Source organism: Podarcis vaucheri, assembly GCF_965113315.1.
Source record: "Podarcis vaucheri genome assembly, chromosome: 4".
In the NCBI taxonomy this organism is placed as follows: Eukaryota; Metazoa; Chordata; class Lepidosauria; order Squamata; family Lacertidae; genus Podarcis; species Podarcis vaucheri.
Genome location: NC_138762.1, coordinates 31,384,076 through 31,400,290, shown reverse-complemented (window position 1 = coordinate 31,400,290; position 16,215 = coordinate 31,384,076). Strand labels below are relative to the sequence as shown.

Genomic DNA, 16,215 nt, shown 5'->3' with positions numbered 1-16,215 from the left:
GCTGCACCATTCCAGATAACCAGCAAGAGAGCATGGCCTCCAAACATGGGCATCTTTCAGGTCCACACACTCATGGCAATGAAAACGGGACATCTCGGGATCCAATCTGAAGCAGGTGTGGCTTCTGTAATTCCGGGATGTCCTGCTCAAAGCAGGACAGTTGACAGGTATGCAACTAGGCAGCTGCTGCTGCTATATGTCAAGGCATCCCCAGGGAACCACTACAAGCACTTGGAGGTGAGGAAGCTGTGCCGATTCCACACGTGACATGTCAGCAGCAAGGCTCTGGGCTTGTTATAAGTAATACCTCCCCATCCCACCCCCCAAAAAGAAATGTGCTAGTTCTTGCTGATCACTGATTCTTCTGGGGCGCACATGTGTGATTCTTAGCATGACGTGAGTAACTAAGATTAGTCACAGATATAAATAACTTGTTTTATCAAAACCCATCTGTTTCCTATGGTATTGTCATCCAGAAAGAGCCAGTGTTGCTTTCATCAAAATAAAATATCAGTGCCCTCAGTTACCCTTTGTGCTGTCTGAGAAAGTTCACTAGGGGGAAAATATCAACTAGCCAAAAGGTAATATTTCCCCACAACACCTGGAGGCAGAGCCAAGTAACCAGTGGGTTTTATTTTTTCAATGGGGAACAGCCCTTGTTTTTGGATCCCAGTACAACCTTAGTGCAATCTGCCATGTTTTTTTGCACCCACCAGGATCCAACTCAGTGTGTTTCAAACTTGGGTCTCTCAATGTTGTTGGACTCCCAAGTCCCACCATCCGGTGGTCAGAAATGATGAACATTGCAGTCCAAAAACAACTGGAGACCCAGGTTTGAAACACACTGATTCTAACCTTATTAAAGCTGCCATTCTGTATCCAGATGCCCCACTGGACACCTCCTTCTTGCAACTGTTACAAACGTTAGACTTCAGGGTCTTTTCTTTCTCATCCCAACTTTTTCTTAGCCTAACATCCAGTCCAGTGTTAGAAACTGATATATGAAAGCTAGGAGCTAAATGGCACATTAAACCTAGGTTATGGGCGCAACAACAGAATGTCTAGGTGCGCTTTTTTATAACAAGAATAATAAACTGAAAATGAATGAATCGCAGCTAAAATATTATGTTCATTTTTCACATGATCTAGTCCTTACCTTGCACACACCCCTAATATTCTTAAGAGGGTCTCTTCTCCAGTCTTCAGAGAGTAGCTGGAAGTAGGGAGGCAGAAAGAGGTCCTTCTTTCCTTTCACTCTGCAGTTTTAATCTGAAATCTTAGGTGCAGTACTGCGCCCAGAGCTCAGAAACTGCTCACACTAATTAAATTCCCTGTTGCAAAATGCACCTAGAACAATGGGAGTTTCGAACACTGATCCAGTCTGAATATCAGGGGAACACAAAAGCCTGCCAGCTGCACTATGACATTTTACATGATCCTAATTAAATGTATTGCCTCTTTATTTTTGGGTCTCCCCACCCCCCACCCCAAAGCAACCCACAGTTATTGGATCTACTACAAAAGTTTGCACAATCCACATATAAGCCGGGGACACCGGGAGAAGGATTGTGATTCAACATGGCATACTCCTCTGAAGCAGAGGACACCCTCCAGGTGTTGCACCTCCCATTATCCCTGGCCATGCTAGGTGGGGCACTTGGGAGTTGGGGTCCACAGGCACCTGAAGGGCCCCATGTTTCTTATTTCTGCTCTAAAGACAACCAATGTCTTGAACGTGGGTTTTGTGCTCCCCTGCTGCTATGGAAAATGCAGGTTTTCAGCCTCTGTCCAGCAACTTTTAACAAGAGACTGCTTGCTCTTTTTTTGCCCCTGTGCCCCAGCATGTAAGCTGTAGTAGATACAAGGCATGCGACAGCTGGCCTTAGTCGCCTGTGTGTTCTTAAGCAGGTGAGTTCATCTTAAGGAACTACATACGCCACACACAGAAACTTGTATGTCATGAACTCCCATCTATCTAGTCCAGCATTCTGTTCTCACAGTGGCCGTTCAGATGCCTGTGGTCTTTGATATGCATTTATACTCCGGCCCATATCATCCATCCAGTTCGGCTATTATCTTTTCACTGATTGCAGGGTGGGTTTGCTTGAATGCACATAGGAAACATTCTCTGTCAGTTGGGCTGGCGGCGGCGGCACAAGATCAGGCTTTTAAGCTCCAAGCAACAACATGTACAACCATCCTCTCTGGAGCAGAGTGTGACTGACTGTGAAATAAAAGTAATTCCCCTACAAACAGATCTAGGATATGAAAGCTGTGCTCACACACATTCCCTGAGTTCATTAGTAGCACTTGGCTACATAGACAGTGGTTCTTGGTATCACACACACAACATTTTGGAAGCGACTTGCATCAGGATTTGCTGTTATGTTTCTTGCATTTGATGAAAATTACTGTTTAAATATTTAGTTTATTCTTTTGCATTTGCTGTTCAGGCAGCATTGCATGTAATTTTAAACAGGTTTTAGGCTCCGTTTAGGTGGTTCTCATGTTTGAGAGTTGTCTAATTTTTAGACATTTGGGTTTTTGATATATGTGTGTAAGAGAGGGAGAAAACATTTAAAGGAACTTGATAATTTTGTTTGATTTAGTGGAAGGACTATGAGAGTGCATTATATCCTACATTTTATGATCCCATTCTTAGGGCATATACTATTTGTATATTTATAGTGCCCCTGAGAAATGATTTGATCCAACCTGTGACAGGACTAGAATAAATCTCATTTGAAACATCTGGACTTTCTTCCGCCTTACAAGTGGTGCTTTCCCAGGTTTGTGGTTGGCTTGGTGCTTCATGCCTTTTTGCAGTGGTGTGTCTGAATACAGCCTAATTAGCCATTTGCATCAGGACCAGGATGGCCTTTCCACTAGGTGGCTGCCTAGGACAGCACTTTATAGGGACCTGTATCCAGCGCTGGAACAACCTGGTGGATGCAGAAAGGCAAAAGAACGGGGCAATAGGTAGGGAAAGTACATCAGTGACAAGTCCTATGCAAACAACTTGTGCATATTTACTTTGATATAAGTTCATAGGTCTTTCTCCCAGTTAAGTGTGCATGACATTTTGGCCCCAGTATATTATATGTGCTATTCTTTTTTTAAAAAAAACAACCTCAAGTAAAACAAAGGGTGATCATGAGTCCACTGAGTGCTATAGAAGATGAAAACGAAGGTTGGAACAGGGGTGCCTTGTTAGAAATCAATAAGCCACTGTAACCAACAGGATGGGAGCCTAAAAGATTCAGGATGAAAGAGTATACCCAGTACATTATTATTATTATTATTATTATTATTATTATTATTACTAATACTATTACTATGCGGGTGGCACTGTGGTCTAAACTACTGAGCCTCTCGGGCTTGCTGATCAGAAGGTCAGCAACGGGGTGAGCTCCCATTGCTCTGTCCCAGCTCCTGCCAACCTAGCAGTTCAAAAGCAGGCCAGTGCAAGTAGATAAATAGGTACTGCTGTGGCAGGAAGGTAAATGGTGTTTCCGTGTGCTTTGGCTTCTGTCATGGTCTGTGGACAAACGCCAGCTCCTTCAGCCTGAAAGCGAGATGAGCGCCACAACCCTATAGAGTCACCTTTGACTGGCATTAACCATCCAGGGGTCCTTTACCTTTTTACCTTTATTATTATTATGATCATTATTATTAATTCATTTCTATACTGCTTTATATTTTTAAGGGGGGATCTCAAATCAGTTTACAAACTACTTTAAAACATCAAATAAAACAATCCAGAGCAAAACATTACTGAAGAAATTCAAATATAAAGTATACATTTAAATACAATTAACACTCATTCAAACATAATTAACAGAAAACTAAAATATTATCCTAATTTTTTTTAAAAAAAACAAACCCAAAACACTACAGAGGAGGTCAACTGCAGAATGCACATTTAGCAGAGCAAAGTTAACAAAACAATTATCTTAAACATTTCAAAAGAAAGCATTACTAAATGAAGTCAAATATAAAATGCATGATTTGAAAGACTACAGCACCCAAAGATCTTGGACCAACATGTCCATGCAAGCCCATTTCTGAAGTTTGGTGTACTTGCGCTGCTGAAAAGATTTAAAAAAAAAAATGGCCTTCCAGTTCTTAGGTAAAGATACCCCTGACCGTTAGGTCCAGTCGTGGACAACTCTGGGTTTCCGCGCTCATCTCACTCTATAGGCCGAGGGAGCAGGCGTTTGTCCTCTGACAGCTTCCGGGTCATGTAGCCAGCATGACTAAGCTGCTTCTGGCGAACCAGAGCAGCGCACGGAAAAGCCGTTTACCTTCCCGCCGGAGCGGTACCTATTTATCTACTGGCACTTGACATGCTTGCGAACTGCTAGATGGGCAGGAGCTGGGACTGAACAATGGGAGTTCACCCCGTCACGGGGATTCGAACCGCCGACCTTCTGATCGGCAAGCCCTAGGCTTTCTGGTTTAGACCACGGCACTACCCACGTCCCTTTCCAGTTCTTACATGTGCACAAAATCTGCCATTCAGGCACTACCCCCAAACTACAGGATAGAAATCTTTCAGTGAAGTGCTCCAGTAAATTGAAACCCTTGTTGTTTTCTCCTTCCCGCCTCCCTAAAGCTTCATTTAGCCTCTCCACCAAAAGCCAATTTCACAAACCAGGTAATAAGTGGATGTGTTCAGAATAAACCTGAGACTAGGTGAGAAGGGCTGCCTTTTGTTTACCTTCCCAAGTGTTTCCTGTGATTGTCCTAATGGTGATGAAGCATAGCTCATGCAAGGATGCTGGAAGGAAGTTCCTGGACCATGAGGTGCAACTGTGGTGGAATCTACACACATATAAAAAACACTGTGAAAATGCTTTTTTAAAAAAAAAGTTTTGAAAAATACATTGAATTTGGCATGGCTCAGTGCCGGCATATAGTGTCACATTTGTATATTGTACTTTACAACAGATTTAAAATGTTTTATTTACAGCTGTGTAGTTGAGTCCTGTGTTTCTAAAAAACGTGGACCTGCAATGAGGGGCAAGTGCAAATGAGCTTGCTGCAGGGGTTGGGGCTAAGATACAGGGTCTTATTAGCCAGGAACACACCTGCCTATATGACTTTTGGAATACCATAATGTGGTATTATGGGGAGTGCTCGAGGGCAACCTCTAGCCCTCCAGATGTGCTTGGACTCTAGCTTCTATTATCCCTTACCATTAGCCATACTGGCTAGAGCTGATGTGAGCTGGCCTCCAACAGCATCTGGATGACCACAGATTCCCTCTTCCTGGCCTAAACAATCTGTATTAGGAGGCAGCTAAAGAGGGGACGGGACGCGGGTGGCGCTGTGGGTTAAACCACAGAGCCTAGGACTTGCCAATCAGAAGGTCAGCAGTTCGAATCCCCACGACGGGGTGAGCTCCCGTTGTTCAGTCCCAGCTCCTGCCCACCTAGCAGTTCGAAATAAAATAAAGGGAAATAAAAGATCAGGCTGAATTCAAATTAAAGGCCAAGTAGGTCTTACAGGCCCGACGGAAGGAGGTTAAATCCTGAAAAGGTCCTGGCCATGGTGGAGGATAGTCTGACTTCCTTAGGCCCGGGACCTCTAAACTATGGTTATTCATAGACCTTAAGGTCCTCTGCAAGGCTTACCAGGAGAGGTGATTCCGTAAACCCCATTGCAGGGGATTGACCTAGGTGACCCCTAGGGTCCTTTCCAACTCTACAATTCTATGAGTCTATATCTGTGTGTATGTGTGTGTGTTGTACTGGCAGTTAAAAAAAATAAATTCAATGTTATCTCCATGGAGCCCTGTGGGAAAGTGGGGTGAAAATGTGCTAAATAAATGGAATTGGCACCCAGTGCCTTTATACTGCCACTGCTCCCATCGACACCCCCATGCAGGTTGTAACAGAGTGACCATTGCCTCCTTTCCTGCCCCCTCTTGCTTTGGATGCTGCAACTTTTTCTTTCCTTATGAACAGTACATCCCCAACGTGCAGCTGAGCTCTGACACAATACAGATAACAAGAGGACCAGTTCGGGAAATCTGCGCAGAGCCGTTCTCTGATGCGGAAAGCAGTGTGAGAAACCTGCTCATTACAGATGTGCTTCTTTTAGAGGGGGGGAGGAAGGATCTGCTTAAACAACTATCTCATTAAGTCTGCATAACAATGAAAGAGCAAGGAGAAGCCAAGCCCATGATTAGCAGAACTCCATCTCAGTAGCTACCTCCTTGAGTCAGTGTTATCCTGTTTCTTAGGGTGATCTGTGCCTGGTGACCAGCTGCTCCCACAGTCCGTAGAATGATATGGATAAACCGTAATCTCAAACAGTATGTTGAACCCGCTCTGATAAATCTGCTGTAGCTGATTTGAATCCCCTTGTTAGCCCACCTCCCCTTCGCGTAACTGAGGAGGAACGTCTTTGCAAACATAGCTCTCCTCACTGCAGTGCGCTGGCAGGAAAATGTGCTGTGGGTTTTTTTAAAAAAAGAAAAGAAAAGAAATTGGTTGTGCTCCGTTGCTTTTTTCAGAATGGATGCTAAGTGTCGATTGCTGTGTTACCATTTGGTGTCCCCGGTCTAATCAAGTATTAAAAAGGTTCAGATTTGTACAAAGCATCCCATGTTTTTGGAATCTAAGCCCCAGTTCATCCTCCACAGAAGAGCTGGACTGCCACAATTTAAGGAAGGACGTTGACAAGCTGGAATGTGTGCAGAGGAGGGCGACCGAGATGATCAAGGGTCTGGAAATCAAGCCTTATGAGGAATGGTTGAGGGAAGAGAGGGAACTGAGAGGAGATACGATTCTCCTGCTCTGGAGGGTAGAACAAGAAAGGAGATTCTGACTAAACTTTTGGAAAAGGAGGTTCTAACTAACAGAAGAACTTTCTGAGAGTAAGAGCTGTTCAACAGTGGAACAGTCTACCTTAGGAAGTTGTGAACTCTCCTTCCTTGGAGGCTTTTAAGCATCTGTCCTGGATGCTTTAGCTGAGAGTCCTTTGTTGCAGAGGGTTGGACTAGATGACCCTCAGGCTCTTCCAACTCTATGATTCTAGGTAGATAGAGGAGTGTGATCAGGGAATACTGGAAGAAGCCAGCTGTCAACTATTGCAGGAGTTACCAAACTGTGAACTGGAAGTTTTCTTTCAGGTGGTCTGAAAGAAAAGTGGGTCCGCATTAAAACATCCATATGGATTTCCATTGTATTTTTATTGCTTCTATTACCTTTTGTATTTATCTTTATTGGGTTACAATTTGAGTTCTGTAGAATTCAAATTGTGAAATAGTAAAATACAATTTAAGAAATGAAAGTGGCGATAAAAAATACAATTAAAAACTGCATGGAATGTATCCCAGCACATTACAAATGCTACAAGCTGCAGAGAAAAAAAATCATTTCAGTGGTCCACCAAGAGCCCCAGGTATTTTCCAGTGGTCCATTGGGGGAAAGGTGTGGGATCTACTGACTCCGTTGCCTTGGATCTGATGGTCTATTGGCACTTTACCATTTTCCTATAACAATGCAACCTTCCATGCCAGAATTTTCAGAGTTACCTGAAGATAAGCTGGGTAGCTGTTTCAAAGAAGCCTTCTGTGGCATGTGAAGGCATGAGCCACCAAGGTTCAAATAACCAAAGGCCAAAGACCAACTTAGTAACCTCATTTTGTAGCCAGTATAGCCCTTGCAGACTATGTCCTGGAAGACCAGGGTTCAAATCCCCACTCAGCCGCAAAGCTGGGTAACCTTGGGCCAGTCACTGCCTCTCAGCCTAGCCTAACTATCACAGGATAGTTGTCAGGATTAAATGATGGAGAGGATCACATTCACCACCTTGAGCTCCTTGGAGGAAAAGTGGGATATAAGCGTGACAAATAAAGTAGATAATGAATATATATCCTGTGTATGGATTTTCCAGGACTTGTACACACACACACACCCCTCAGGTGTGTATTTATGGGCTGACCTACCTCTTTCGGGGGGTGGGCACAGAAAATGTGACACAATTCTGTGACGTTACCACTTCAAGATACAGGTGGGTGGGTGGAGAATCACACAACTGTTGTGCCCCTCACAGGCACTCTCCAGCAGGTACATATGACATCTGCACAGTTGTATCTCACACAGCCCTCGCCGTTGCAACTGACATTAACAGCAGAGGAGTAGAGACAACTGCTTCCCCCCCCCCCAGTAATAAAAACACCACTGTGTAGTTGCTGGGGGAAACACAATATCCTGATAGCGAGTATTACTCGGCCAAAGAGATATCTGGAATGCACACAACTCTTGCTCGGTAATGACGGCATCTTTTGTTGCACAGGGAAAACAGTTTAAATAGAAAAAAATAAACCCTGGGTGTTTTGAAGCAGGCTGGGGGTGAAAAGATACAGATCCATAGCAAATTCTGTACTTGACCCCATATCAAAACATCTGTTTGTTCTAAGATAGTAGGAAACTGCCTTATGCTGAGACCATTAGTCCTTCTATGTCAGATGGCAATGGTGGTTGCTCGCGAGTAACCAGTCAGGACTCAGACCTGTCTTTTACAGGTTTTATTATGGGGCAAAACTATTTACAGTGCAGAACCACAAGTTCATGTCAGCCTCAATCGCTAGCAGAATCTGGGAGTGGTTGTTTCTGTGTCCTCCCCCAACATAAGAGCTTAGTCACCCCCAGCCTTTTCCTTCCTTCTTTGCGTTTTACACCTGTGCGCAAGGTGGGCGACGGAAGAGGAGTGCTTCCCTCCTGGCCGGCTTGGCAAGGAGTGGTGCTGAGGCTCCCAGCAGCATCCTCTAGCCCCTTTCCCTCCTTCACCCTGGAGTTGTGGCTTTCCCCACCCTCAGACTGACGAGGTGCAGTGCTGGGGCTCCCAGCAGCATCCTCTGGTCCCTTCCCCACTAGAGGAAGAGGAACTGCTTCGCAAGATTTTTGAAGATTCCCTGTATCCCAACCGCCCCTCTCCCTCCCTTCCCTGTTCCGATGGCAGCTTAGTGTTGTCTACACTGACTGGCAGCTGTTCTCTGGGATATCAGACAGGGATGGAGATGCCAGGGATTGAAACTGGGACCTTCTACATGCTGGGCACATGATCTGCCCCTGAGCTATGGCCCTTCCCTTCCAAGTGGGATGTGGAGGGAGGAGGGTGACAACTGGCAACAGGAAGTTCCTCCTGATTTCAGGGAGCAGAAAGAAGAGCTGCCAAGCACCAGAGACACCCGAGACGGCATGAATTATGCATCCCTTGTCTGAAGAGAGGTCAGCCTCATCAATAATGGAGGAAAGGCTCCCCGCTCTGCCTTCTGCCTGCATCTTCCAGCACCAACAACTCATGAAATCTGCATGGACTTTCTCAGGGTGTTTATGGGCTGCTGGGGGAAAGAAGCCGCAGAGCAGGAAGCAACCGGCACATCGAGCTGCGGCAAATTTCTGTGCATGTTTACAAGGCACCGAATGAGTGCGGGATTCATTTGCACAGATCTGATTAGATCCTTTCTGGCACAGGCCCACAAATGCACGCTTGCCTGTGAAATGCAGCTGACTGCAGCTCGTGCATCCGGGCTTGGGACTTGCAATACTGACTTTGTTTCACCAACTGGTGACAAATTTTAAGGCAGACACATCTGTACTCACCAGCACAGTGTCCTGTTTAGTTTAAAAGAAAAAGAAAGGAAAAAAGAATCACTTCTCCAAGTTTTCCAGTGCTGTTGTTAAGGCCAGATGGGCAGGTTATTTGCCTGCCCTGTTATGTTTTTTTAAAAGCAAAAATACTCATGTAGTGCATATCTGAATGTCAGGGCTGGGCCATGCATGGCTGGACTTGAATCCAGGCCCAGGAAGAGCCTTGCTAGAACTTGACTTCAGCAGGGTCTGTGCTAAACTAGGGCTGAATCTGATGTGCAGTGGGCAAAGGCCACTGATATGTTGATCAGGCCTGGACAGAAGCCCAATATCCTGTTGCTGTTCTTGTTCTTGTTGTTCTTGTTGTTCTGGCCAGTAAAGGCCTGGCCTATACAGAGGCTGCCAATCACAGGGACTGGTTTTCCATGGCTCTGAGGCCTGAGTATCGACAGACCTAGGCAGCTCACTAAGGATACGTCCAAACCTGGTTTGAGTCTCTGGATGCTAGAGGGTACCTCCAGACCGTCATAGCTTTGTGAGGTGGATAGTGGGAAGTTTAGGTTTTCACAATGATAGTGGATTAAAGCATTCTGTTGCCCAAGCGGTACCAGTCCAATTATTTTTTAAAAATGTCTTTTGCGATTAGGAAAGTGGCAGGGAAAATGTACTTAGGTTGGTGTGTCACCTCCAGACTGTGGAATAACTAGACTCATACAACCAACATGCTTAAATCTTATGCATGAAGGGGTTAAGACCATAAAGTAAGCTGTCCTGCCAGACTTAGCTCACCTTGGGAGGGACTGTGCAATCAAGTCTTTGTTCCTTCGGTCTACCAGAGAAGCTCAACGCGTGAGGAGATCTGAGATGGTTGCTGCAGCTCAGACCACATGGCTTTCACAAGCCATGCTTGTGTTCCTATACCAATAATTCAGGTTCTTTCACCACAGTAACTTAAGACGAGTTTTACTGCCTGTGCAGCTTTTCTGACTTCTGTATGGAAAAGCACATGAATCTGAGTTATTAAGAAAGCCATTTTTAACTTAGCAAATGTGTGGTCTTTTTCTATGCTAGGGGAAGAGGGAAACATTGGAAGGAACTCACAAGGGCGTATTGTAAAGGTCTAACAGCCTGTATTTCCATGCTTTACTTTGCTGCATATTTTGTGATTTTAAATCTCTGCTGGGGTTCTCGCCCCAAAGAGTACTTGCCCCAAGCATGGATCTTGGCATCCAGGAACTTTCCTTTTCATATAGCTATTTTTTCCTGGCCAACCAACACAGACCTCATATGGGGGTCCCTCCTATGTTTGAGATCCCGCCCAATGCCATTTCCACCACTGGAATGAGCACATAGCAGAAAGTCCACCCCAACCTCACCTACTGTCGCAACCAGCCTAATACACTTGAGTGCAGATCTTCCAGTCATCATTAAGGGTCATAGATTTAAACTCTCCCTTTGAAAGACACAGATTGCAACATTTTTAAGGAGAGAAAACATGTTTTATTTTTCTGCAATTAAATACTCTGTGGCACAAATAAATAATTGGTTTTCATGAGCGTGGCAAAACTTTTATTAAACTTCCTTCCTCTTTTTCTTCTCCTAGGTTTGGTTTGGTTCTCTTTAGAGGGATGTAGGAAGATTAGAAAGGCTGGCCCCCAATGTATTCCCGGACTGCGGTTCCTGCCTATCAGTTTGCATTAAAGGTAACGTAAGGGGCACCAGATATTTGTGTGAATCTCACCAACCAAAAAACTTCAAATTCCCTTCCAGACTCCACACAGATCTGCACACCAACCGCATGCCTGGTGCATAGAGAAAAGGGCCTTAATCCCACTCTTGAAATTAATGTTCCTATTTCTTTCTTGGCATCATCACACACCTGGTTACAAATATGTGATAAAGCATTTACAGCCTGACTCAGATTCACTGCCCTCTGAGAGCAAAGCGAGATGTTTGTTTGATATAAAACATACAGCTGTGTGTTAAGTTTGAACTTTAATCAGAGGGGTGTGTACTTTGCTTGTGTGTGATCCTTTCAGGGAAGGTTTAATGCAGAGAAGGGAGGGTTGTTTCTTGCTTTCATAGTGTGATCAGAGCCAAAATCACTTTCTGCGTACAGATAGAAAGGTGTTTTTCCCCCTCCCTAAGATCGCATAGCTCCCCCCAAAGAATCCTGGGAACTGTAGTTTGATAAGGGTGCTGGGAATTGTAGCTCTTTAGGGTGTAGTTCTCAGGATTATTTGGGGGAAAGCCACATGCTTTAAAAGTATGAGGTGAATTTGACCTAAGCGTTGTAGTTACACTGGTGAGAGGTGATTTTAGCTCCATTCACCCTGGGGAAGAAACAAGAGAGGCTCATATATATGTCCATATATGAATGATCCAGTTTGGGAACTTTGCCTGCCACAGCAAAGACTGGGCCATCCAAATGTGTTTTTTGCATTAGGATGTCTTCCATTGCTGTTAAGGGGATGTTTCTTTCCAGTATAAATACTATGCGCAAGGGCCTAATCCAGATAAGCAGCAGTTGGAGGTTTGAAGCCCCTTTCCTTCTCATCGCCACCATCAAAGCGTCCATCCCAGTCATCTCCCCCTGTATGGGCCAATTTCATACACGCAGCTAGAATGGAAATAGCTAGCAGCTGGACAGCAACCCAGCTGCCAAGGCCTACTCACCGGAGCCAACGATTACAGAAACTGGCTTTGTTTTTGTTTGCTTGTTTTGTTTTTTAAAAAAATATAAATCTTTATTAGTTTAAAATACAATCACACAGTAAAGGTAAGTATAACAAAATTAAGCACAAAAAAGAAGAAAAAGAATTCATCACCTCAAAAAGGTCAAAAAAAGGTTTAAAGGTGACAAAAAAGAAAAAAAGACAATTAAAAGAACCACATATTTACGGTATATAACATCATCCAATAAAGTTTTTATAGAAACCGGCTTTGAGGGACAAACTAACAAATATATGTGGCCAATTGTGTCACATGGCCAGATTTCTTTATGGAGAGATAATCCCTTGTCTGGCATGTATACAGGCTGTCACACCCTTTACCTTTGCAGCTGGTTAAAATTAATTGCTCCATAATTTGAGTATCATACTTAACTGTTCAAAACGAACCTGCCGAGTGTAGCATGTGAAATGGAAGGTTGTGCTCTGTGCTTTTTCTTGGGGCTCCAGATGGATATGCAAATCTGCTTCCTACGGAGAGATTTTGTTTGTAAAGATATGGGCAGATATGTGTAGAATGAGAGATCTAAAGCATGCTTGTTCACACTGTCAACAATCTTTGAATGGCTGCTAATTCCAAGAGTCTCCTCCTTCTCCTTCTCCTTCTCCTTCTCCTTCTCCTTCTCCTTCTCCTTCTCCTTCTCCTTCTCCTTCTCCTTCTCCTCCTCCTCCTCCTCCTCCTCTTCTTCTTCTTCACATACAAAATTATATTCATTTTACCTCTTTGACTTGAAACCAATACTTGCTTTCCTTGGCTACAGGGATGGGAACCTGTGGTCTGCCAAATGATGCTGGACTATAGTCATCTCCCATCAGCCCCAGGCAGCTTGACCACTGGGCTGGGATGATGGGAGATGTTGGTCAACCCATCTGGAGGACTACAGGTTCCCCATGCTTATTTAGCCAATCCTTCTGACTCATAACCCCCACGCACAATTATTAGCTGGTTCTGTAGACGACAGGAACACTTAAGTTAAAGGGGAAGCATCTGTTTCAAAGGCTGCGTCTCAAACTTTTAATTATGAAGCTCTCCTTTAGATATCTCTATATAAAAGGAAAATGGATGATGGATGACTGAAATTAAAGCGAGACGTGTATAATTGGAAATCGGCTCAAGGATCTTAGGCAGCATATTGAAGGCATCCATCATTCGGCCAGTGAATGTTGTTATAGGTGGTTAGGAATGAAGTTCTGAAGCAGGTATTAACAGATATGGGAGCTGAGAAGAGGAAACTTCAGAAAAGAAGAAAGGTGATGAAAGGGAACAGGGAGTGATGAGAGCTCATTTCTGATCCTAGTTTTCAGAGCCGTTCCAACATTTACAAGCTTCATTTAAACTATTAATACTAGTGTATATGCAAATGTCATGCACATCTGCCCCATTTTTGTCTCTTTTTGGTGATGTAGTTCACATTTTTTGACTCTTTGTATAAGTGGCCACCCAAATGAAACCAGTTGTGACTACCTGACCAGTATACTTGCGTGATGTGTTTCCAAACACTGGTTTGTTCATCCTTTGAGTCCTGTAGGTGTACTTTTGAAATCATAGTTTTTAGAGCAGCATTTGAAAAGGTCAAAAAAAGCAGCCCCTGGTTGCTGTTATTTCATTGCTCCTGAGCAAAGCCCTCTAGAAAGTATCTAGTGCATTCAGACGTTACAAATCTGACACCATGTTAATTAAAGGGATGTTGCCATGTGAGCACGTGTCTCAGTGAAGTGGGTCTTTGCAAGAAAAAGTAAAGGGACCAGGTGAAAATGTTGTGTTAACTGCTCTATTCTGTGCATGTGTTGTATTCAGAGATCCAAAATATGATTTGGAACAAGTTATTCAGGCTGGCTCGTTTAAATCTGTTTGTGTTTGTCCCTTGATACAGTTGGAACAGGAAGTAGTTCATCATCATTATGTGTCATGAATGCATCATCCCACTCCTTTCCATAATTAATCTGGGAATCTGTTTTAAACACAACTGCTTTCACTGCTCACTATTAACCGTTTTGCCCTCTGCTTCTAGTAATGAGAACAAGTTACATCATTGTTCGGATTTCTTTTGTCCCTGGTATATTTAAATGCACACTCACAATAGCATTTTCCCCTGCCAGCTGTGGATCTTTCCCTGTTGCATATAGTTCTTTAGTCATTCTCTACGTCTCCCAGTGCCTAATTTGCATTAATTGTTTTCCATTCATCTGTTTTTGTTATATGTCACTGCCCTTCACAGTTCTTCTAAACTCCTAACAAAAGTTGCTTGAGTTTTTGCAGAACGCCATTAAGTATCAAAACTTCTCATGGCATTTTTCCATTCCCAGGTTTTTAAGTGGAATATTAGGGGCGGTACAGCACAAGCGCACACTGGGCACCCAGAGCTGACCTGAAGGTGTATAGCATTATGAATGGAGAGAGATGTTTTTCTCCCTCTCTGTAATACTAAAACCCAATGAAGCTGAATGCTGAAAGACTGACAGCAGACAAAAGAAGTATTTATTCACACAGTGCATCATTTAACCATGGAATTCATTCCCACAAGAAGGAGTAATGATGCCCACCAACTTCCAGAGCTTGAAACGGGGGTTAGACAGATTCATGGGGAATAAGCCTAACAATGGATACCAGTCATGATGGCTTTGTGCTGTCTTCAGTGTCAGAGGCAGTGTGCCTCTTAATACAAGGTGCTAGGCATAATTAGTGGAGGGGGGAGTGTTTGTCCTCCTATCCTGTTTGTGGCGTTTCCATAGGCATCTGGTTGTCTGCTGTGAGAACAGGATGCTGGACTAGACAGGCCTTTGGTCTGATCTAGTAGGACGACCCTTATATTCTTGAGGTGTGAGCGCATGCTGGCAAAGATGTGTTGTCATGGCGAAAGTGCTCTCCTTCCCATTCAGAACATTCCCTTTTTATACGATGGGGTAAAATGGCAAAATTATTGACATCAATTGGAGCACTAGACTGATGATGACTGCTTGGTCTTTCTCAAATGTCACTGTAAACTTTGGAAAGAACACTAATTAAACACTGGAAGGAAGACTAGCTGTGCACATGTAAAGTGAAGATTGGACTCGTGGTGAAGAACAAACTGAATGTGAGTCAGCTATGCGACACTCCAGCACAAAAGGCCAGTTCAATTCTGGTTTGTGGAAACATTCTACCCAAGGCTCAAGCAGGAATAATATGTTTTACGCTGCACTGGCAAGGCCTCATGTAGATTACTAGGAACATCACAGTTCTAGGAGCATGTTGCTAAATCAGAAAAGATTCAGAGCTCAAGTAAAACCTGTCATCTGAGAAAAGGCTTGAAGCACCTGTGTATGTACTCAGCCTAGAGAAAACAAGATAGATTTATTTTTTTTAAAAAAATCCAACCCTTTAGCAACAGTTTTTGTTTTTTTAAAGCAGTGACGTAATTGACTTTGTAAACGTATGGCTGTAGCACAGGGACGCGTGAAGATGCCTGGTAAGTATGTGAATCAGCTTTTCAAATGAAATACTTGTAGTTGTGCTTTTCGTATCAGGAACGGCCACGGTCGTATTTCTTCCAAGCAGGTGAGAAACTTTGCTTTGTGACTAATGAGGTCTGTGTCTGCTTAGGCCTCCAGAGAAAGCATCGTCCCCCCCTGACAGACAGGAATGTGGAAGAAGGCCTGCAAGGAAGTGCCAAATGTATACACTCTGCACCTGAGGAGCATCTCAGAGGACACCAACTCCTGGCAGATCCCAGGAAGGCCCTGGGGCTAAACAAACCTGCCAGCTAGACACTCTTCCTCAAAGCCATTGGTGTCAAGGCATGCCCTCTGTTGTGACAGATAACTGGTGAGTCATTTTGCAGCATGGCTGATGAGGTGTGCTCGCCTAGCAAGGGAAGGAGTGCCGTTATTATGAATAGGGT

General features: G+C 44.0%; 1 protein-coding gene across 2 annotated transcripts in view; it reads left to right on the top strand.

Moving 5' to 3' along the window:
• The window catches only part of LOC309531846 (galactosylgalactosylxylosylprotein 3-beta-glucuronosyltransferase 1-like), a 59,726-nt gene that overhangs the window by 17,894 nt on the left and 25,617 nt on the right, over positions 1 to 16,215 (top strand). Inside the window, exons 2-3 of one of the 2 annotated variants that reach the window (XM_082221599.1) lie at positions 11,209 to 11,308; positions 15,918 to 16,139. The gene's annotated coding sequence lies outside the window, so the exon portion shown is untranslated. The remainder of the gene's footprint in view (positions 1 to 11,208; positions 11,309 to 15,917; positions 16,140 to 16,215) is intronic. The other variant, XM_082221600.1, reaches the window with a different exon arrangement.